The sequence below is a fragment of the Hemicordylus capensis genome, chromosome 2 (assembly GCF_027244095.1).
Source record: "Hemicordylus capensis ecotype Gifberg chromosome 2, rHemCap1.1.pri, whole genome shotgun sequence".
Lineage (NCBI taxonomy): Eukaryota > Metazoa > Chordata > Lepidosauria > Squamata > Cordylidae > Hemicordylus > Hemicordylus capensis.
Window position 1 is genome coordinate 117,221,087 of NC_069658.1, and position 23,655 is coordinate 117,244,741.

General features: G+C 44.9%; 1 long non-coding RNA gene across 5 annotated transcripts in view; it reads right to left on the bottom strand.

The window, feature by feature from the left end:
- LOC128348055 (uncharacterized) overlaps nt 1–23,655 on the bottom strand; it is a 146,910-nt gene that overhangs the window by 47,248 nt on the left and 76,007 nt on the right. For all 5 annotated transcript variants that reach the window (XR_008317897.1, XR_008317896.1, XR_008317899.1 and 2 more), the window contains one exon: nt 6,834–7,141. This is a non-coding gene — a long non-coding RNA (uncharacterized LOC128348055). The remainder of the gene's footprint in view (nt 1–6,833; nt 7,142–23,655) is intronic.

Below are 23,655 nucleotides of genomic sequence, written 5' to 3' on the forward strand. Positions count from 1 at the left end.
AAGGGTTCTTGGTGACCAACAATGGTCCGAACATAGTGGGGGCAGCTGAGCAGCTTCTGTCTACCCATTGTGTGGTGCGCACTCTAAACTTGGTCATGTGGGATATACTTGGCCTTTCTGGGGCTGCAGCCAGATCAGACATCCCCGCTGGAGGCACTGAGCGCCAGTCTACTGCTGCTGTGGCTGCTCTTGTGGAGAGTTGCTGCAGGATCACAGCTTGCTTCCACTGGAGTGAAAAGGGTAGGTGGAAGCTCAAGGAGATGCAGCTTGAGTTCAGCCAACCTAAACACCTGATCCCTCAGGATGTTCTGACCTGGTAGAACCCCACCTATCTTTTGCTCCAGTGCCTGCAAGAGCAAGAGCTGGCCATCCACAGCCAGGCAAGGAGGAATGGCTTGGAAGTGTGTGACCTTCCAAGGTTCCAACACAGACTGGAAGCTCATCTCCGAGCTGGTTTTGACACTCAAGTCGTTCTTTGTTGCCAGTAACAGCTTATGTGCCAAGGCAGCATCACTGAGCCAGACTCTGTCCACTACTCTTGTCCTTGAGAAGATGATGGGTGAGCTTTAGTCCATGCTGACTACTGAGAAAGCAATCGCCTTGGCAGGTTGGCAGAGGACTGGAGTAGTAGATCAACTCAGGACACCCTGAGACAAAAGGCAGAGCATGTTTTGTCCTGCCTGTCTGATCTAAGGATGAAGGGCAAAGCTGTCACAAGCTGCCCAGGTGGAGGGATCTCCTTTCCTGGTTGAAGAGGTTAGGCAAGCTGAGAAAAGAGGCTGGGGTGTAACCAGGAGGAGGGTGCTGGAGTGCCTACTGCCAGTGCAGTCCACCCTTAGCAGCATAACCATCACTTCCCAGTCCAATAGCGTAGTGTCCCTGGCAAGGCCAAGGGAGCTGGTAGTTCCACCTCAGGGTTTCACCTGGTGGTTCACAGAGGGCTACCTTGGCACCTTGCCAGGGGGATGGGAGAAGCCCACTGAACCTTACAGCAATGCTGAGCAATGTGTTCTGTAGCACCTGCAGAAGCCAGTGGCAGGCTGGCAAATGGAGCCAATCCAGTTTTGGGCAATGCATCACCAAGTCTGTTTGGACTTGGAGACAGATGCCACATGGGTCCTTTCATGCCCACCAAGCAGCGTCCAGAAAGGCTGTTCTCCATGGTTGGAGACATAGTGACCTCATCACTTATGCTTGGAGGCTGGCTTGTTGTAGCAGCTGATCTTCTTGAAGGCCAACATCCCTCCATGGCATATTGGCCATGGAGGGTGAGTGACTCATGGTCATCCCCACTCATTGCAACACCACAGGCAGTTTGCCCCACCCTGGCCAACTCCAAAATCAGATGTGTCACTGTCTGTCCCTTAATGCTGCTGACACACACAGACATGCATGCATGCTACTGCCATGGCCCATGATGAGTTGGACTGGTGTCCTGACCCATGTGTCAGGCTGTCAGCCAGAGCCCAACACCAATCTGAGGTCACGGTGTTATCCAGACACTGGCAGGAAGCAGTGTCATGGGATATACATATGCTGGAGAAGAAGATTAAAAAGAAGAGTTTTTCTCATGGCAAGAATCTAGAAGTTTTGTTTCTTGTCAGACCAGTGGTCCATCTGTCTCAGTATTGTCTATAGGACACGGAGTCAGACTTCTTCCAGGTTACAGGCAGGAGTCCCTCAGCCCTAGATCTGGAGATGCCAGGGAAGGAATCTGGAACCTTCTGCATGTGTGCAAGCATTCAGTAGGTGTGTGCACAAAACCGGTTTGCCAGGTTTGTTTCGAGTCTGGACCAGACTTGAACCAAACCAGGCATGTTCTGTTTTGTGCCCCCGTACATACTCTAGCTCTGCTCCAATTTGAACCAGTTTGGGGAGTCTAAGTTTGTTTGTTTTTTAATTAAGACTCACCGCCGGGGCCAGGTCAGTGGCAGAGGCTGCGGGGGGTGTCTCTGCCCCCCCACCGCTGGCCTTCTCCTGTTATAAAAAGGGCAGGTTCTGTCCATTTTCAGGCTGTTCTGGCCCTTTCTCCAGCAGCAGTGGCCATTTTAGAGGCTGCCGCGCATGCCCAATGGGTTTCTGCATGGCCGGAACTGCCCAACTCACAAAAGAAATGGGCAAGTGGGTGATTTTTAACAAATTATTAGCCTTTCCCACAAATCCCTGTAAGATCCTATGGAGTTTGGGGAAAAGGTTTAAAAGTTGTTAACAGTTGCCTGCTTGCCCATTTCTTTTGTGGGTTGGGTGGCAGGTAGCACCCATCATGCCCTACCACACAACCCACTTTGGTGTCCCTACGAGCTACCCGTGGGGAACAATGGGGTGTTTCAAGTTTCCCCATTGTTCCCTATAGCCGAAACACTTGAAATGTTTCAAGTTTTGTTCCATCAGAACAGCCACTTCAGCCGCTATTCCAACAAAATCTTATCTATTCCATCTTATTTATTTATTATTTCTCTAGAAATCAAATAAACAAACAAACAAACAAAACAAAACAAAACAAAACAAAATAAAATGTAATGTTCTGGCCATCTGCATTTCAAATTAAAAACAAAATGCAAAATCCGTTTTGTACATATCCCTACAGGATATACACCTTTTTTTCTCTGCAGAAGTCACTATCCTGCAGGAAATTCACTGCATTTGAAAATTCCCTGAAGAAAGGTCCACACAACCATCTTAAAGGAATTACAGTAGATGAATATTCAATATACATCCCACCCCTTCAGTACACAGATGACAATATCCTGTCATCAGCAAATAAAAGCAAGTTACACAGATGACATTGGCTTATATTGACACACCAGTCTTTCCTCTGTGTGAAGAGTGAGAGCAAGAGCAAGATCAGTTTGTACATCCCGACACACAGTGAATCTAATCTACTCTAGGGTACCTTAAATGCAGGCAGCAGCCACCTCAATTACATAATTCACGACTCTGAAGTGCTTGCTGGCGTAGGACGTGACTTAGAATTCAAATCCAGTACCTAAAGTTAGCAGAGGTCAATGAAATGTCCGCACTGCCTGGAAGTCGTGCTTGCTATCAATCACTGAGTGACAGAAAAACTGCTGCCGTGGATCTGGAATTGCTTATTCAGCATGAATGAGAGTACACTGTGAACTGAGCATAAGAGGAATCATGCAGAGAATTTGGTGAAAGGAAACAAATTTCCTAAATGGAGTTGAACCTATGGAACTTTGCATCAGTTTTAAATAATCAATCACAAAAGCAACAAGAGCAACGCTCTCCTCCTCAACACTCTCCTGTGTTTCAAGAGAGCTATCAAACAAAAAGAAAAAGAAAGAGATAGATACAAGAAGGACAGACAGGCTGACCAAAATGCCTGTTTGCCATTGTGACAGTGAGATCCCCTTGCAGCTGAGATGTGGCAGGAGGTTGCTCCCCGGCAAATATATTGGTATCTTGTCACATCTCTGTTATCTAAATAGGGCAAAAGCAGCTAATCAGCTAATATGAATACATGACCAGCAGGAAGGGAAGCAGAGAAAGAGAAAGAAAGCAGAGCAAGAATACATGCATCCTTTTTAAAGCTGCCTTCAGCCTTGTGAACAAGAAGCCCATGAGGTTTCCTTCTTCTTCATCCATCAAGAAGAAGGCTATGCATCCTCCTGAACAGAGAACTATCCTGAACATTACAAGAGGGGATAACTCTATATCCTTCACAAGTTGAGCCCTTGTGGAGGCTACGAGAAGCCAATTGTCTATGTTTGGAAAGACTGTGACGCCTCGGAGTTGAAGGTGAGTTGACTGTGACGCCACCACCATTCACTTGATTAATAATAATAATAATAATAATAATAATAATAATAATAATAATATTTCTATACCGCCCTTCCAAAAATGGCTCAGGGCGGTTTACAAAGAGAAATAAATAAGATGGATACAAATGGGGTGGAGGCTCGCCCAAACAGGCGACAGAGTATTGGTACGTTCGGGGGCCCATGCAGAATCTCAGGTATTTGCGATGATGAGGCACGATAGAGATATGGAAATAGGTGTTCTTTAAATTGATGGATGTGAACCATGAACTAGGAAAAAGAAGGCGGCCAAAGTTGTAGCATCTGCAGCAGTCGACAAAAGACTGAGGGGGGAAAGTAAACTGTCAGATAGGGGGATCCTGGTTTCCCGCTCTTTTTTCCTAATAAGTTAAAGCTTTAGAAGATTCCAGATGGTGGCTCTGCACAGGCACAAACCCATGTGTGATACACAGAGACCATGAAGAAGAACTATCCTGAACATTACAAGAAGGGATCCTGTGCAAAGAATCTCCAGCTATTCAGAAAAGACCTTTATTATATCGGAGGTGAGAACTGTTTTCTACAAACAGCACTTTCATGTGCTAAAGCTTTTCCAGGACTTTAAGCCAGAGGCTGCATATTTGAATGCTCCCCACTATGTAAGAATTCCCTGCACAGCAAAATTGGAAATCAAGTAGAAGAATACTAATTTTCTGTGTTCAGGGTGGGGTTTGTTTTTTTAAAAACATTCCACCCTACCTGTTTTAATGAAATGATTTGAGGCCAGTTCAGATTAACACAGCCTTCACTGCCCCACTATGTGTGATTAAGGTGGGAATGTGCTGAGAATGTGCCCACTCTGGTATCTTACTTATTTATTTAAAACATTTATACTGCCCTACTGCCTTTCAAAGGCATTGAAAGCAGTGTACAACATAAAGTCATAGCAACCAGAATCAAAGCAACAATTAATCCATTAAAATTAAAACAAAAAACAATAAAAAACCACCTAACAAAATCAAACCCACCAATCAAAAACTACAGATCACAGTAGAAGTTAAAACAAAACAAAAAACAGTGAAGTAACAGCAGAAGTTAAAACAAAGCACAAAACAGTGAAGCAATAGCAGGCCAAAGACCCAGCAGTAGAGGTTGATTTTCTGTTGAAAACAGTAATAGATGGGTGATAAAGGAGAGAGTTCCACAATTTGGGTCTGCCTCCAGAAAAGGCCTGTCCTCATTCACCATCATGATCAGTAAAAGGACCCAGATCAGTGGGTCTCCAGATGTCTTCAGTGGCTGGGCGGACTCACTCCTTCAGACACCCCAGACCTAAGTTGCTTAGGTTTTAAAAGTTCAACACCAAGATCTTGAACTGTGCCTGAAAGGAAATCTGATTCAATAGAGATTGAACAAAAATTAACATAGTAAAAACATGCTGCTGAGAATATGCTTTCTGCACCAGCTGCGGATTCAGAATATTTTTCAAGGGCTGCACCACCCACAGCACATTGCATTAATCAAAGCAGTATGTGGCCAAGGCCAGATCTTTTTTACCAGGAAGGGACATGGCTGGCACATCAGCTAAAACCATGCAAAAGCATTCCTGGCTATTGCTGCCACTTTATGCTCCTGGAGCAAAGTCTGGTTCAGGCGCATCTACAGACTGTGAATCTGTTCACTTACAGAAAGCACTACCTCACTAAGAACAGGTAGAACTAGAACACTCATCCTGCAAATCAGTTTTCCTACTGACTAGTAACATCTTTCTCTCATCTAGACTGAATCTCAGTTTATTAGCTCATAACAGCCCCCAGAAATTGGTTAAGAGGCTGCTGTCATAGCTCCTACCAGAGCCAGAGGAGGCAGGGGGAGTTCACTGAAGTGAATTGTTGACTGTAGGGGATCCATACAGTAGGCTGCCACCACCCACTTTATTTTAATGTGAGACAAACCACTCTCTCCATATAAGATTCCTGGGAGTAAAAAGTGGCAAAACCCTCTTGAGAAGAGGCTGAGCATTCCTAGGCCTCTAGAGGCGTGTGACTAAGGCAAACCCAAAATGAAGAGTAGCACACTTCACCAACATGGGTTTATTATTAGATTAAAAGAAAAATAAGAGGTTTCAATAAGAACAATTGTCTCTTCATAAAGCAGATTGTAAGATTCAAGCAATACAATAAAGGAAAATAACTTCCCTTAGGCATCTAACTGAACTGGTCCCTATCTTATTACTCACAGGCAGGGATCTTCCTGCTGTCTCCAACCACCAGGCTGTGGCCTTCCCATTTTCCCAGCAGTTTATCAGCCAACTGCTTCCTCAGGGCACTTCCCACCTAGTCCTCTGGATTGGTCCTTCTGTTTTGATTTTCGCAGGCTTTCCCCCTTATTAGGAAAGGCCCACCCTCTCAGCAGTTGCTCTAAGTGAGGTCTAGGCCTTCCTCAAATCCTTCCATCACAACACCCCTCTACTTAAAATGAGACTCAGGGAGTGAAGGGTTTTCACAATCTGCATCAAGTTGGGAGGATTAGAACAGACACATTATGCTATGGTTTTAACTTTAAATAGCCCAACCTTGACTAACTGTTCCACAACACCACAACACTTTAGGACAACAGTAAAATATACCCTCCAAATGTTCTACACCAGTTAAGCAGTAAATGTGTCCCTTTTAGCACCAGCTACAGTTGAAATGTCTCTTATGGCTCATCCTCAAAACACCTTCTGGACCGTGCATCTGCAACAACGTTAGTTTTTCCTCGAAAAACTAAACCTCAAAATTAAACACTTGAAGCATCAATTTCCAGCACATGAACTTTTTGTGTTGGGCTACTTGCAGCCATTGGAGTGCAACATGATTTGTGCATAGTTTGAGGCTCTGCTCCCATAAGTCATGGTGTAACTTCTCCAAGGCATAGTCAATGGCACAGCACGCCCTGGTTGTTGACACCCTCGACTAGCTCTCCTTGCACAGGAGCATTGGAATACTGAGGCTGGCAGCCATAAGGCCAGCGCATATTGGGGGGGAGAGGGATACCACCTCCTGAGGCAAGGGTGGTACTGCTGGGACTGACCTTCCTGCAAGCTCTCTGAGCTCTTGTTCTTCTCCCCAGTCTTGCTATTTTGGTAGTTTTGCTGGTAGTTGTGTGAAAGGCCTCTGTGCCACTGATTCCATTGGTACTGGATACAGTCTGCTGCATATTTACCACCTGTCACTGGAACGCCACCAGGACCCATAACATTGGTAGGGTCTGCTCCCTTTTCTCCTTCAACCATGTTGAGCTCCACAGTCTCTCTAACTTCTGCACTGCGAAGGTACCTCCTGGGGTTATTTTTCTTTATAGCAGTCCAGTAGACGGACACATCTTCCTTGGTGTCATTCCTGTTGATGAAGCAATAGCCATTCCTTACATTAAACCATTTCATTGTCCCCAAAACCTTCATTGCTTTCTCCCTATGGTGTTGGGAAGAAGCGTCTGTTTGCTGACTGTGGGTGGCTTGTAGCCATCACTCTAATCCCTTTTGTGCAGGATCCTTCTCACCTGGACATAGTGTGTCCCATACATGCGAGGCCAAGTCATCACCAATCAACATAGCTTCAGGGTGTTGATCCCAAATTGAAAACTCCCATGTACCTCTCCAGTCCCCCATTCTGGATAGGCAACTTCACTAAAGGCATCACATTCTTTTCATGGGCCCTTTCAGTGTATATTATAAGTGCATTGGCCAAGGGGTGGTCCTTAAGAAGAGCCTTGTGTACCACAGAGTTGTCAGCACCTAAGTCCCTGCAGGCCACACTGACTAGTCATAGGAACATAGGAAGCTGCCATATACTGAGTCAGACCACTGGTCTAGCTAGCTCAGTATTGTCTTCACAGACTGGCAGTGGCTTCTCCAACGTTGCAGGCAGGAATCTCTCTCAGCCCTATCTTGGAGAAGCCAGGGAGGGAACTTGAAACCTTCTGCTCTTCCCAGAGCAGCTTCATTTCCTGAGGGGAATATCTTGCAGTGCTCACACATCAAGTCTCCCATTCATATGCAACCAGGGCAGACCCTGCTTAGCTATGGGGACAAGTCATGCTTGCTACCACAAGACCAGCTCTCCTCTCCTAGACCAGCTCTCCTCTCCTAAATGGTCAATGACAATTACTGGAACTCTCCTCCCCAGTGGAATAATGTCCTCATTAAACTCTGTCTGAGTTGGACAGTCTTCTCTTTCCTCTCTTCTGAAAGACTATGTACATAGTAGATATGGGCCACTGCTTGGGGACAGTCCTTTTTAAGATTCCCTCCTCTGCATCTAAAACAGTGAGGGGGAGGTGTTTCTGCAAGGTGGCATCCAAGTGGGGGAAGCTCCTCCTGCTTAGAAGCAGTGAGTGGTAGAGACTCCTACAGAGGCCACTGACCCTACCTTGAACAGGCATTGGTCCTCCCAACCTGGCCTCAATGAACTTTTCAGCTAACCCCGCTGCTTCCATAATGGTCATAGGAACATAGGAAGCTGCCATATACTGAGTCAGACCAGTGGTCCATCTAGCTCAGTATTGTCTACACAGACTGGCAGCAGCTTCTCCAAGGTTGCAGGCAGGAATCTCTCTCAGCCCTATCTTGGACATACGAGGGAGGGAACTTGGAACCTTTTGCTCTTCCCAGAGTGGCTCCATCCTCTAAGGGGAATGTCTTACAGTGCTCACACATCAAGTCTCCTATTCATGTACAAGCAGGACAGAACCTGCTTAGCTAAGGGAACAAGTCATGCTTGCTACCACAAGACCAGCTCTCCGTGAAGCTATTGAACAGCTGTTTATAAAGGTAGTCTGGAATTTTATCATTCATTCATTCATTCATTCATTTAGAATATTTCTATACTGCCCAAAACTTGCATCTCTGGGCGGTTTCCAATTAAAATAATTTAAAAACATTAAATCAATTGACAATTAAAATCATTTAAAAGGTTAAAAAAGTTTAAAACCCAGTATTAAAATTATTTAAAACTATAAATTTAATTAAAAGCCTGGGTGAATGAATGTGTCTTCAGCGCCTTTTTAAAAGTTGCCAGAGATGGGGAGGCTCTTACTTCAACAGGGAGCACATTCTAAAGTCCAGGGGCTGCAACAGAGAAGGCCCATTCCCGAGTAGCCGTCAGACGTGTTATTATTTATTTAATATTATTTATCTGATTTCTATACGGCCCTTCCAAAAATGGCGGCAGCCGCAGGCAAACATCTCCAGATGATCTTAGCAGGCCGTGGGGCTCATAGCAAAGAAGATGTTCTCTTAAATACCCAGGACCTAAGCTGTCCAGAGCTTTAGGGGTAATGACCAGCACCTTGTATTTTGTATTTTGCCCGGAAACGTATCAGTAGCCAGTACAATTCCCTCAACACAGGAGTAATATGGTCTCTCCTAGATGACCCAGAGACCAACCTGGCTGCCGTGTTCTGAACCAGCTACAGTTTCCAGACTACGTACAAAGGCAGCTTTGCAGTAATCCAGCCTAGAGGATACCAGCAGATGTACCACCATTTTGAGGTCATTCCTCTCAAGAAACAGACGAAGCTGGTGTATCAGCCAAAGCTGATAAAAAGCACCTCTGGCCACTGCCTCAACCTAGGACACCAGGGAGAGGTTCGGATCCAGAAGCACCCCCAGACCACGAACCTGTTCTTTCCGGGTGAGCATGACCCCATCCAGAACTGGCAGATCAAAATCGTCTCCCGAGTTTCAACCCCACACAATAAGTACCTCCGCCTTATCTGGATTCAGCCTCAGTTTGTTATCCCTCATCCAGCCAATTACTGCCTCCAGGCAGGCGTTTAGGGAGGTTATGCCTTCTCCTGATGATGTTGACATGGAGTAATAGATTTGGGTGTCATCAGCATATTGATAACACCCTGCACCAAATCCCCAGATGATCTCTCCCAGAGGTTTCATGTAGATGTTAAACAACATCAGAAACAATATGGAGTCCTGAGGGACACCGTACGAAAGTTCAGATTTTGAAGAACAGTCTCCAAGAGGCACCATCTGGAATCTGCCACTGAGGTAGGAGCAGAACCACTGCAAAGCAGTGCCTCTCACCCCCAATCCCTTCAGATATTCCAGGAGGATATTATGGTCAATAGTATTGAAAGCCGCCGAGAGATCCAAAAGGACCAATAGAGTCACACTCTTCTGTCAATTCCCAATTGGAGATCATCCATTAGGCTGACCAAGGCAGTCTCCACCCCATAGCCCACCTGAAAACCAGTGTGAAATGGGTCTAGATAATCAGTTTCCTCCAAGACCACTTGGAGCTGGGAGGCCACCACCTTCTCAATCACCTTGCCCAAATATGGAAGTTTGGAGACAGGCCTGTAATTATTTAACTCTGAGGGATCCAAGGCAGGCTTCTTCAGAAGTGGTCTCCTTAAGACGTTTCCTTAAGATGAGGCGGCATCCTGCCCTCCCTCAGAGAAGCATTTATAATCTTTACCAGGCCCTCTACCACAGGCTCCCTGCCAGATAGTATAAGCCATGTCAGGCAAGGATCAAGAGGGCAGGCGGTAGGCCCCACCATTCCAAGCAACTTGTCCACATCCTCAAGAGTCATGAACTGAAACTGATCCAGGGTCATCACATAAGGGGAGGTGCTGGACACCTTGGCAGCAGGCTCTGTAGCAATTGTGGAGTTTGAATCCAAGTCAGCCTGAATATGAGAGATTTTGTCCACAAAGAACTCATTTAAAACATCACATTGAGTAACTGTTGGTTCTACATACTGTTTCAAGGGGGAACGGGTGCACATTAGCCCCTTCACAACCCTGAACAACTCCACCGGACATGAACTTGTGGAAGTTGCATAAGGAACTGCTCAACTTGTTTAAGTTTCAATGAGTCTTCCAAGGTCTTCACCCCTGTCCTCCTCTCCATCCACACCTCACTGGTCTGCCTCAACTGATGAGCAAAGGCCAGTTATGTCTCATTGAACTTCTGGAGGCTACAGAAGTTCCAGCGGGCATTCTTGGGGTGGGACTTGACTCTCCACTGATAGTCACCTTTCCCATCACAACAACTGCTTCCTCAGATTATAATGGAAAACAGAGACAGAGCTGTGTTTCACCTGCATACTGGTGACTTTGCAGCCCTTCCCCATGATTTCATGTAGATTTTAAACATCTTCTTGCAAGACTATCCTTTTACTATTCATACAGGTTCATACATGATGCCCTTGTAGGCTGGATGCTTTCTTATGCAACAAAATATTGATACTTGGAGTAACTAAATTCAAAATAGAAACAATGGCATGTCTGTCAATGCATGCAAGTTTAGCCCAAGTCACAGAAAGCCTGGATGATAGATTGTATGTTAACCACGGGCTAGCTGGGAGTCAAGGATCAAGACAAAAGAACAGAACAGAAGAAGGAGACTTCGTTAAACTGCTCATTCAACTCATTCAGTACATACCCCTCACTTATAAATGCTGACCATATTAAAATTGAAATTATCCCTTGAGTCCTTGCAGTAATTTGTATAATGATAACTTTCCCCTCATCATCAGATTTCATTTCATTCTCTAGAAAAGGTATAGGCAAGCAATCAAAGTAATCAGCAATCATATTTTTGGCTCAGGAAATATATACGATTTAAAAATCAAGTCCATCAGTTTCACAGCTCATTTATAAATTCTTTGGGTAGCTTGAATAGAACTGCTCCTGGTAAAGATGGTTGATCTGAGTCAGTAAGCTCTCAAGAAACAAATTCAACAGTGGCCTCTTGCCCGTTTTTGAAGTTGAGTCAACACCAAGCCTGTATTCCTATGCATCCATAGTGGAAACCTTTTGCCTCTTTGAGTCAAAAGGGCTTAAGACCTAACTGTTCAAAATAGAATTCTTATTGGCTGACATCCATAGAAACATAGGAAGCTGACATATACTGAGTCAGAACATTGGTCTATTTAGCTCAGTATTGTCTACACAGATTGGCAGCGGCTTCTCCAAGGTTGCAGGCAGGAATCTCTCTCAGCCCTATACTGGAGATGCCAGAGAAGGAACTTGGAACCTAGATGCTCTTCCCAGAGCAGCTCCATCCCCTAAGGGGAATATTTTACAGTGCTCACACATGTAGTCTCCCATTCATATGCAAGCAGGGTGGACCCTGCTTAGCTAAGGGAACAAGTCATGCTTGCTACCACAGGACCAGCTACCACGAAATCAGCAGTGAACAACAAGCAGAAGGACTAGCGCAGAACTGTTGCACTAGCTAGTAGCACCACGTTTGGCGCTTGTGTTCCAGACTTAGTGCCGCACTATTGCAAGTATGTGCAACAGTTGCATAATTGCAACACATCATTTATTTCAATGGGAAATTTGTTCAAGAGCATTATCGCACATTCTCCGTTTATAGAGCAACTAAGCCACCCTCTTGCATTAGTGCAACACTGCTCATTCCACATGTGGTTCCTTACTCTGTATGCGGCTCTTGAAACATTTATGGCATGCTATGCTCCACTCCAATTGTATTAGAATTGCAATCGCAGCCATTGTCCCTTCCTCTTTCATGTGACATGTTTGCATTCTTTCAAGCTAAACATGGCCCCATACCCAACCATCCAGAGGAATACAGGAAACATTGCCATCACTCAGATTACAAGGAAGGCTATCACAAGGAAGGCTATCGTAGCCTTCAGCTGTATCATCAAGTTTACAATGTGATCCCTGACTGGCTGGTTCACACTGGAAGCAAAGGGAAGTGAAGACAAAAAATGGTCCTAAAGCCATCATCAAGAAGGGCAGTGAGTAACAGGCAAAGCAGCACCAAAGGAGGAGAAAAAATGTGTTCAAGAGTCGTTTAGAAATGACTTGGAACAAAAGAACCTCCCAGCTCCTCTTTTATGCTACAACATTCAGCGTAACGCTCTGTACATGTAAAAGTATCAGCTACAAATGTTAAGCGCATGTGTATGCAAATGCATGTATCGTACCCTCTTCGGGGAGCTCAGATTGGCTGCAACTCCCTGCCAAGAGTCCAATCAAGGACAAAACCAGGTTCATTGCCACATAATCTCTGCAGTGGCCCCACTACACGCAAGGCCTCTGCTGCATGAGGAAACCATATGATCCAAGTGATCTCATGTTGCAGTTTTGGAGGGCCAAAAGCTGCAAACACAAATGAAGGTCATTTGCAACAAAAACCTTCCAGTAGGGAGAGGGAGAGGAGTGAATGTAAGATAGCTCTATGGAAGGAGAATGATCCTAGGCTGCCAATACCATAACAGATTGATAACTCCTGAGCTATTTGACATTCAGACTGAGCTGGGGGAGGGGAAATGAATCAGTTATGTAGATGAACAGAAACTAAAGGCAAGTCTGGATCGTGGGATTCAAATCCAGTCCCTCAGAAGTTCAAAGGGGCTGGAATTCAAAGTTCTGGTGGGAGTCCAACTCACGTTGAAGCAAAGTTTTTGCAAGCCTGATTTCAGCCCTAATGGGGATGGGGGCTTTCATTGGAGTCTTAAAGTTTCTAATTTCATTTTATGCCTTGCCCCTGGCTTTCCCTCCGCTCCCTTTTGCACTGAGTTATGCTTCCTCTTGATCACTAGAAAAGGGGCTGAAATAATAAATCTACATTAAGAAATCAGATGAAACAAAAAGCACCCAAAAAAGTACAGTGACTAATAAAATAACCAAGAGCAGCAACAGCAGCGTTCATTAATTAGAAGTCAACTTGGACACCAGTAAATCACATAGGACAGAGGGAGGGCTGGATAAATGGAATGAATCTCACCTGCCCTCTGTAACACAATCTGCTATTAACAAAAAGAGAGGGGCATATATATCACAGGCATGTTTGTACATTTCTCATTCCTTTGATAGAACATCTTGAATTAGTAACAAGCTTCTGCATCTGCTAATGATATATTGTTACTAAAGTGAACCTCTCAGACTTCAGTACTTTCCTCTGTTTTTAACGCATTTCACAGGCCCACGTAAGGTATACACTAGAATGTTCTGGCGCAATGCAAAATGCTGCAGAGAAATCTTTTGTCGAAAGGTTACCATCGCTGCAAGTTGCTAATACCTCAGACATGGGACATTCGGCGCTTTGTCTTCCCCTCGGAGAGCATGACAACATTTGCAAACTGGTTTGGCATACTAAATTTAAAGTCAAACGTTTGGCAGGTTCTGTGGGAGTCAAATTTGGCAGGCAGAGCATAATCAACAAAGGGGCATTAGCTTTAATTATATTTTAAAATATAGCTCCCTGCAGCTTAAAGGACTCAGTGTGGAGAGAGGCCCAATGTTTGTTTGCCTACATTCACGTGGAGGAGGGAAAGAGGGAGCCCAGTTTATACAAACGAGCTTTGTTTTAATTAGTGTGGCAGCAGCCCCCTCTTTTTGACTCAGGGTGTTTCAATTGTCTCTGACCCCCTTCGCTAAAACTGTCCCTTAGAAGAAAATTCCACACAGACGCAAAGAAAAGGACTAGCCAGCAACTCTGCTCTGAATAGGGGGTGTTTTTCCCCCCTTCCAGACAGACTCTGCAGAGCTGTCCACGGGGAGTGAGTTGTCGAGCTATTATTACTTGAATGGTTTTCAGCTCCAGTGTGATGTCCCTCCCAAGGTTAACAAGATAGGTCAGTTAAAAATAACATTAAATAAGGGGGTGGAGGGTGAGGAGAAGAAATCCAGCATTTAAATAACATCAACAGTCTGGCTTTAAAATGACAAAAGCCAGGAAATTCAAAGTTAAGGCTAAAGCTCCATCTCCAACCACTGCCATTGTTGGGGGAAAGAAAAGCACAATGGGGTGAGCAAAGAATGAAGTGCCAGCCAGAACTGTGAATTTCCTGGTTTTTGTCCAGCTGAGCCAGACCCCTTCACATTATTTAAGCAAGGGAGGGGGTTGATAATGTCTCACACAAAAAAAAAAAAAAAAAAAGCAATACATGCAGGATTACTTCCCAGTTCCTCTGTAGGTACCTATATAAACCAAAGTAAATAAGAGGTACTCATTATTTTGAAGTGATTCAGCTGTAAAAGGGAAAGACAGCAATATTTCTTGTCCCTTTCCTTCCAATAACTTTGAGCTATCTTGGTCTAAACATTTAGCCTGCCCATCTTTGGAAATACATTTGTGCCTCCTAGTGCTGCATTTCAAAGCTCTGGCACATACAGTACATAGAGCTCCATGCAAGAAGTGACTTCCCTCAGTGCTAGAAAGCTCTTTATATACATGTGGAGCTCTTTTCAGTGAAAATAATGAAACAGCCCTGCTCATATTGGCATATTTATTTATTTTATTTCTATACTGCCCAAAACTTGCATCTCTATATACATATGTACATACAGTATTTTGAATGCTGCAGGAGCACTATTCTGCAACTCTCAGAACCTATGAAGTTTGTTTATTTACTTAGTTCTGTAGTTCATAGTTATCATCATCATCATTCATGAACCTGTGATTTTTTATTTTTTTTTACAGATGGAGAATTGTGTGTGTAACTCAGTGACTTCCTAAAGTCATCCAGTGACACTGTGCAAGTCCAGTGCTGAATTGCGGTTTTAAAAAGGTCACCTCCTCAGATACATCCTGATTTTCTTCAAAGAAAGCTGCACTCCATTTCCACTTAACATACTTCCAAGTAATTGTGCTTAGGATTGCAACCATGCAGCCAGATTGTGTGTGTGTGTGTGTGTGTGTGTGTGTGTGTGTGTGTGTGTGTGTGAAAGCAAGTCCTGCAGAATTCAATGGGACTTACTCCCAATTAAGTGTGCCTAGGATTGCAGCCAAGGACTCTATTCCCTGGACCACACTTGTTCTTGGAAATACTAATCCTTGCATGCATGTTTAAATATATTATTAAAAACATGGCTTTTACAATAAATTGTTTAAAGGGGTATTTTGGTTAATTCTTTCTTGACTGAAAATTAGTTCCCTATGGCTAATGTGCAATTTCTGGATATAAGGCATTTGTAAGAGAAATAACATTGCAGAATGGCAAATGGCAATAAAACAGCAGCTGATTAAATCTGGGTTTAGCCTTTGCAAAATGGTTTAGCCTTTCTAAAATGGACTCTCACGCTTCTAAACTGTACCGATCCTGGTTCACATTTCTGTATTCAATATAAAGTGCATGGGTGGACTACAGACAAGAAGATCTATCACGGAGCCCCAGGATCGTGTGACCTTGGTCAAGTCACCCAGCACTGCCTTGCCTACTTCTCTATCTTTAGAGTCACATTGCTATCATTTTTAAAGAGCGCTGTGATTTATGAAGGCAGATACATATAAGTTTTGATATATGCTGCCTTTTGTACTAAGGACTATTTTATAAGAATTGCACACTTACATTTAAATGCATCAATTTGTATACTACTGCAGTCCAGCTAGACTAGAAATGTTTGTCCTATAGGAAGCAATAAGGATGTGTAAGTGTGCCAAAAAGTTGTTAGATGAAATTAAACTTGGATGAACAACCCTGATTAAGGAAAATTCCATGGGAGCTTATGACTATGGTTTCTGGCAAAGCGAAATCAGTGGCTAGACCAAGCATTCTTCCTTGAAATATGTGCCCCCATACAAATGATTGGACCACCTGAATCCTCAGGATTATGGGTGTTCTGTCCATTTGTATTTGAGATATCAGAGCTGCATCCAGACAGAAGCTTCCGACTGACTATAGTACTAACCAGAAATGTGTGTTGAGGAGACTGGAAACTGGCATTACAGACATTGATTTAAAATGGGCAGATTTTCACAATCACAGGAATTGTGGTTGAGTGCTGGATACTCTCATCAGCATGATTGTGTTAACCCCCGCCACACTGGGGTTCTTGGTTCTGTTCCAGAACAAAAACCAGCATTGGCAATCTAGGATCCAAAGTAGGATGGCAGAGCTTGGGACACTCCAAACCAAGATCCACTGACCATGTGGACCCACATCTCTTAACTGTTCTGGTTACCTGCATGCTACAGACAGACACCTGTGCATCCACCATTGACAGATGCCTGCACCTAGAGCAGATGCCAGTCACAGACACAATAGCATCCTGTCCGCTCTGCATGGCTCCCAAGCCCAAATATCTTCAGCTACAGTCTGCCTAGCAACACACCACCATCACACTTGTCTACTGTGCCCACCTACACCTGTCTCACTGCCCATATTCCTGCCCTTTCAAGACCAGTAGCCCACACTCCACCTACAGATGCTGGCAAGGAGACCTAGCTGACCATGCAACAGGGGCCAGCTCTACTGCCTGTGAGAGCAGTGGGGTGGTATGCTGCTTGCCCACTTGGGGGGACAGCAGGGATGTGGGGGACGTACATGTGAGTGCGCAACATGTGATGGGGGGGCTTGGATGTGTTGGACAGGTGGCTCTTGACCTCCCCCCCTTCCTCCTAAGATGCCCTTGGTTGGAGGGGGTTCCTAGGAATTGGTGATTTCTATTCTTACACCAGTGAACTCAGGGGGCAAAGCCCCATTCCAAAACTTGCGCTCCCCGTGTGAGGCACCAAGGATAGTGAGAATCAGGCAAAGAACCATTAATTTGTACTGGCAAAGGGAAGAGATGTCAAACTGATAGGGAGGGGGAGATTATTGGGTGGGCATATTCCTCCCACTAAGCCAGCCAGAGAGCAATGTGTATCTGGAGAAAATGCCCTCCCCTTTGCTCTGGCCAAATGTTCTAGTCACAGTTGCCAACAGCTGGCACCCCAGCCCATCCTACCCACTGGCAGTGCCTGGTAGGGTTCCAGACACCAACAAAGTGCTTTCCAGGATGCCCTGGAGTACTTGGATTCTCACAATCCAACCTAGGGTTTCAGACAGGGCTTGCTGATTGTACAGCTTGCCTGTTTGTGCAGTCCTGGACAGACCCTCCTTCCCTCCCTCCTTCTCCCCTTCCTGAGAAGCAGGAGGCAGGGAAGTGTTTAAGGTGCCTGCCACTCACTCAGATGTACCGCCCACCTTTCTGGGTGGGCCAAGCAGTTCTGAAGAGCTTCAGAAGGTTCTACAGGCATCCAAGAGCACTTGGAGCTGCTTCAGTCAGCCACTCTGCCCTTGGGGCCAATGGAATGGGGACTGTAGATGTCATGTGCCCATGCTCAACTCTGGGCAGTGCAAGGGCCTCTGGGAAGACACCTGGGCTTCAGGAGGATCAGGTGGGCAGGGGTGGTGCCAGCAGCAACCTCATGAGGTTGCTGTGTTCCCCAGGATGTAATCGTGTGTGAAGTGGTGGAGAGCTCCAGCAGGGACAGTGATTGTCTTTTCTGTCTCGCACCCCATCTTGGATGGATCCCTCCTGCCCTCCCAACAGTCATGTAAACTGGCCAGTGTGTCATCCACATGAACCTATGAGTTCTTTAATTATGTTTTCTTTTGTACTTTATTGTAATTTTTTGTTTTGTTTTATGTGTTTTAATCTGTGGATGCATGCTCAGCTGGTTGGATAATGCTTTTGGGATTCAGGAAACATGTACGTGTGCAGTCTGTGTTACATCACTGAAGCTAACTAAGCCTAGGCTTGGTGGCTAGACCTCCTGGGACTACCATATGGCATATGCTTTGGTCTGAGATGGACTTAGAAGGGCAGGAAACAAACATAAACAAAATACACAAACTTGCACTGTTAAGCATTGCAATAGCACTTTCCAGTATGCCAACTGCTTTGCAGTTCTCTCATTGCTATGAAATACTGTACACACTCATTCCTGTCCTCTGCCTCTGGAAAGATATATTAAATACTCTCAGTGAAGACATATGTTTCCATGAACTGGGTTTTTTACCTCCCTCCTCCCAAAGTATCATGGATAAGATCTGCTTCCTCTGTTTTTGTCCAATGCAATTTACAGTGTTCATTTCCAATCCCAGTATCCCTAATGTAAACTACTGACAACAATCAAAATACGCATAAAAATTAACCACACAAACTAGGACTGTATCACTTCCATACACAGGCTGAGGGTGAGTGAGTGATCACCCCTTATCTAAAGCTTCCTGTTTGTGCAAAGCTAACACATCAGGGAACAGAGTCCTAGACTTACTTAGCCTTCCCCCAATATATTAACTTACCATAATTAAAATAATTATTTTACCCAGGCGCATAGGAACCCGGCGGCGGTGTGGGTGCAACCTGCCGGCAGAGCGGGTACAACCTGCCGGTGGTGTGGATACAACCCGCCGCCAGTGGTCCCTAGGCACCCTAACCACGCCCCCAGCATCTGATGTCAGATGCAGGAGGTGTGGCCATATGCAGAAATGGGGCCCCACAGCCCCATTTGCAAGGTGCTTCAGCCATCACTAAGTTTCCAGCCTTTCCTTAAAAGGCAGGGAGATGCATTCCCAGCCAGGCTGGAAACCCAGTGCTGACCCCTGCATCGGATGTCAGATGCAGAGGGCATGGCTAGTTTGGATGTGGCAGCTCCACAGGGAGTGGCAGACAGGTTTTCTGGCCTGTCCACGCAATGGCAGCTCTGTCCCAATTTACCCTCTGTTCATTCACTATCCCATTCTAATCTAAATGCCATCCAACACACTTGTAATTTCAAGTCGATCTTTAAATTCATCTACTGATGGCCCAAATCTCATGTTACTTACTGAAGTTCTTGCTTTTTCTTATACTTTCCCACATCAATTTCACACAAAGAATGTCTCATTTTAATGCAGCCTCATGCCACAAGAACCACTCTTTACCATGTGGACAAAACCACCTGGAAACCACCGGAAACAGCACATCTTCACCTGATAAATACCAAACCTTGTCATGTGAGAGCACACCAAAGTGAAATATTCATTATACAAAACTGATGGTGAAATTATCCTATGAAAAGTAACCACATCAAAAGTAGCACAAGAAGGCCAGTAAGAGGGATGAGGGTGTAATTATCTTGCAGGTGGGCAATAGAGGCCAGAGAAGTGGTAATTCTTTTTGAGGGTCTCCAGAAGTGAATTAGGTTTGAATGACTGCAAATAAACATCTATAAATATGCTGCTGAGTAACCCTTGAGTGATGTTAGTACCCATTGAGCTATTATTTATGCCCTAATCATGGAAGTGCAATTTAAAGAGTTTGATGAATACTTCATTTGACTTGGCACATGTATTTGGCTGAACATAATTCAAATGAACATTCTTCTAAAATCATATGCTTTTCTGTTGACATCTCATCCCATCAGTCCTACACTTTTCAAAGTTAGGCAGTAACAGAAGCTTAAACATCACCAAAAAGAGAAGTCCCCACAATATTATAAAAGAGTAATCTTGCTTCAGGATCCATCAAATATTTCTAACTCAAAAGTGAAAAACCTTATCTTGTATACTGTATATGGCCTATTCATACATTCACAAAATTATTTAAGCTCAGTGTATGGCATAGATATGGTAGTGTTCCCTGCCAACTTTGTACATTTGACATAACATATCAATGGCCCATATGCACATACATTCCCAATGGCGATTAAGGCATAGGCAGACGAGGCGTCTGCCTATAGTGGCAAAATTTGAAGAGTGGCTTGCTGCTCCTCAAATTTTGCCATGCCTCTCTGGGGGCTGCGTGTGGTAGCTGCAGGGAGGCGGGGCACAAGGCACGATTTCCTCTTAGGGTGGTCAGGGAAATCCCCCTTTGTCTATAAAAATCACCGCTGCCTCAGTGGGATAAAACACAGTGTCAGTGGCTGACTGCAGGGAGAGTGGAAGGGAGCGAGGAGCGATGAGTACCCCCCTTTTTACCTTTTAAAGTGCCGCCCATCCATGATTTCTCCCACCAGTGGCACCTCCCCTCCAGAAACATCCATCCCTTGCAAAGGGCATCAACGGGCAAAGGTCACCTTGCAAAAGTGACATAAAGGTAAAGTGTGTCATCGAGTCGGTGTCGACTCCTTGCGACCTCAGAGCCCTGTGGTTGTCTTTGGTAGAATACAGGAGGGGTTTGCCATTGCCTCCTCCCGTGCAGTATGAGATTATGCCATAGATGTTTCCCATAGTCTGGTGGGGATTCGAACCAGCGGCCTCTTGCTTCCTAGTCAAATCATTTCCCCGTTACGTCATTAGGTGGCTAAGGGTGACATATTACTCATGTAAACAAAACATAAATGACACCTAATTTTGTTGCTTATGAAAGGTTACAGCATCATTTATATCATATTTCAATATGCCCGAAGTACTGAAAAGGATTTACTCCTAGAGTCTACAGTTAAGCAAACATGCTGTCTGTGGTTAGCTGGAAGGAATGTGTAATTACATAAAGCTAACAAGTTCCTAAGTTCCAATACAACTGGAAATAGGTTTCCTTATGATTGCAGCTCTTTGGGTCACTAATACTGACCATAGACACAGTTGCTGGTTTTTGTTTTGTTTGTTGGTTTTTTACATTTATATCCCGCTCTTCCTCCATGAAGCCCAGAGAAGTATACTGTACTTGGTTATGTTTCTCCTCACTACAATCTTGTGAGGTAGATTAGGCTGAGAGAGAAATGACTGTCCCAGAGTCACCCAGTGAGTTTCATGGCTGAATGGGGATTTGAACTTGAGTCTCCCCAGTCTTAGTCCCACATACTAACCACTACACCACACTGGCTCCACACTGGTATGAATATTTACATTGTGGATTTCCTCTCTAATCAACTCACTTTTACATTAATTTCATCAAAATGTACTTACGCACTTTTGCTCTGGTAGAGGAAGCTGGGCATCAAGTATGACTCCACCTGCCCCCGACCAAAGGAAAAGCCATGTGTGAATGAAACCAAAACTACAAGTGACATGGGAAATCCATTATGGTGTCTCTCAATGTCTTTTTCTTTTCCTGAAAGAGTCCACAGGGTGGGAGGGTACGGTGAGTGAGAAAGGGTAAGATCTGGATTAGGATCAGGTCCACAGAGCAGGGAGTAGGAGGATTTAGCATTACATCCATTCCAGTTCTCCAGTGGAATTCCTTTCTGCTCCCTGAAGGTGCAATCAGCCACAGAGGGGAAACATACATTCATACTGTGCCTGTATGTTTTCCCTTTCATGGCTAATAGCAGTTCCAGAGGGTGATTTGCATCAGGGAATTGGTTAACATACCCCTTGACCTGCACCATGGCCCCAGTCAAAATTGGCCCCCAGTGGCTCTAAAATGCTGTGGCATTTTAATGCTGTAAGCTGCTCAGGCCAAAAAGTGGCATATAAATACTAGGACTGTCTATGGTTGTTATTATCGGGATCGGGTTCAAACTGATTCTAGTAATGATTAACAGTGCAACAACAACAACAACATTTATATGCCAGTAGTCAACAAAAGATTCCAAAGCGGTTTACACAGAAAAATAATAATTTTTTAAAAATGGATCCCTGTCCCCAAAGGGCTCACAATCTAAAAAGAAATATAAGACAGAAACCAGCAACAGTCACTGGAGGTACTGTGCTGGGGGTGGATAGGGCCAGTTATTCTCTCCCTGCTAAATAAAGAGAATCACCACATTAAAAAGGAGCCTCTTTGCCCAGTTAGAGGGGTGCACTCAAGCACAGGGGTGGTCTGGATCACATTTTGCTGATACATCAGTATCAGCTCGATGCATCATGTGGAGGCAAGGGTGCAGTGGAGGTGGACATGCAGGAATGGAGTGCCAATACTTCTTAGCTTCTCTGGTTGTTGGGGTGGGCATGGCCATGGGGATTGCAGCTACACCACTAGATGGGGCTTACCTTTTCTGAAGATGTGATCCAGACACAAGGCTGGATCAGTTCCAGTTTGTGACTCCTGAGAATGTGGACAAGCTGCTTGGAATGATGCAGCCTACCACCTGTTCTCTTGAACCTAACATGGCTTATACTATCGTGCAGGGGGCTGTTGTAGAAGGCCTATTAGAGAGTATAAATGCTTCTCTGAGGGAAGGAAGGATGCCTCCTTGTCTTAAGGAGGCAATTATTAGACCTCTTCTAAAGAAGACTGTGTTGGATCCCTCAGAGTAAAGCAACTATAGGCCTATTTCCAACCTTCCATGGTTGGGCAAGGTGATTGAGAGGGTGGTGGCCTCCCAGCTCCAGACAGTCTTGGAGGAAACTGAAAGCCATTTCAGTCTGGCTTTCAGGCAAGCTATGGGGTGCAGACTGCCTTGGTCGGCCTGATGGATGATCTCACATTGAGAATCAACAGAGGGAGTGTGACTCTGTTGGTCCTTTTGGATATCTCAGCAGATTTCGATAGTATCCATAGTATCCTTCTGGAGCATCTGAGGGGGTTGGGGGTGGGTGGCACTGCTTTATGGTGGTTCCACTCCTACCTCTTGGGCATGTTCCAGATAGTGTCCCTTGGATACTGTTGTTTTTCAAAAACTGGACTTTTGTATGGTGTCCCTCAGGGCTCCATACTGTCTCCAATGTTGTATAATATCTACATGAAACCACTGGGAGAGATCATCAGGGGATTTGGTGCAGGGTGTTATCAGTATGCTGATGATACCCAAATCTATTTCTCCATGTCAGCATGATTGGAAGAAGGCATAACCTCCCTAAATGCCTGCCTAGAGGCAGTAATGAGCTGGATGATGGATAACAAACTGAAACTGAATCCAGATAAAATGGAGATTGTGTAGGGTTGAAACTCGGGAAATGACTTTTAACTGCCTGTTCTGGTTGGGGACACACTTCCTCAGAATACAATGAAGCTCTTCTGATGATCTCTGAGAAGAGCTTCTGTTGGGCTTGTGGGGAGAATGGCCGTCACACTCCCCCAGAAGGAAGAGGTACAGAGTCTGGGGATGCTTCTAGATCAGAACCTCTCCCTGGAGTCCCAGGTTGAGGTGGCAGCCAGAGGTGCCTTCTATCAGCTTTGGCTGATACACCAGCTGCATCCATTTCTTGAGATACATGACCTCAAAACAGTGGTCATTTATATACTGTATGCTGGTCATCTCCAGGCTTGACTAATGCAATGT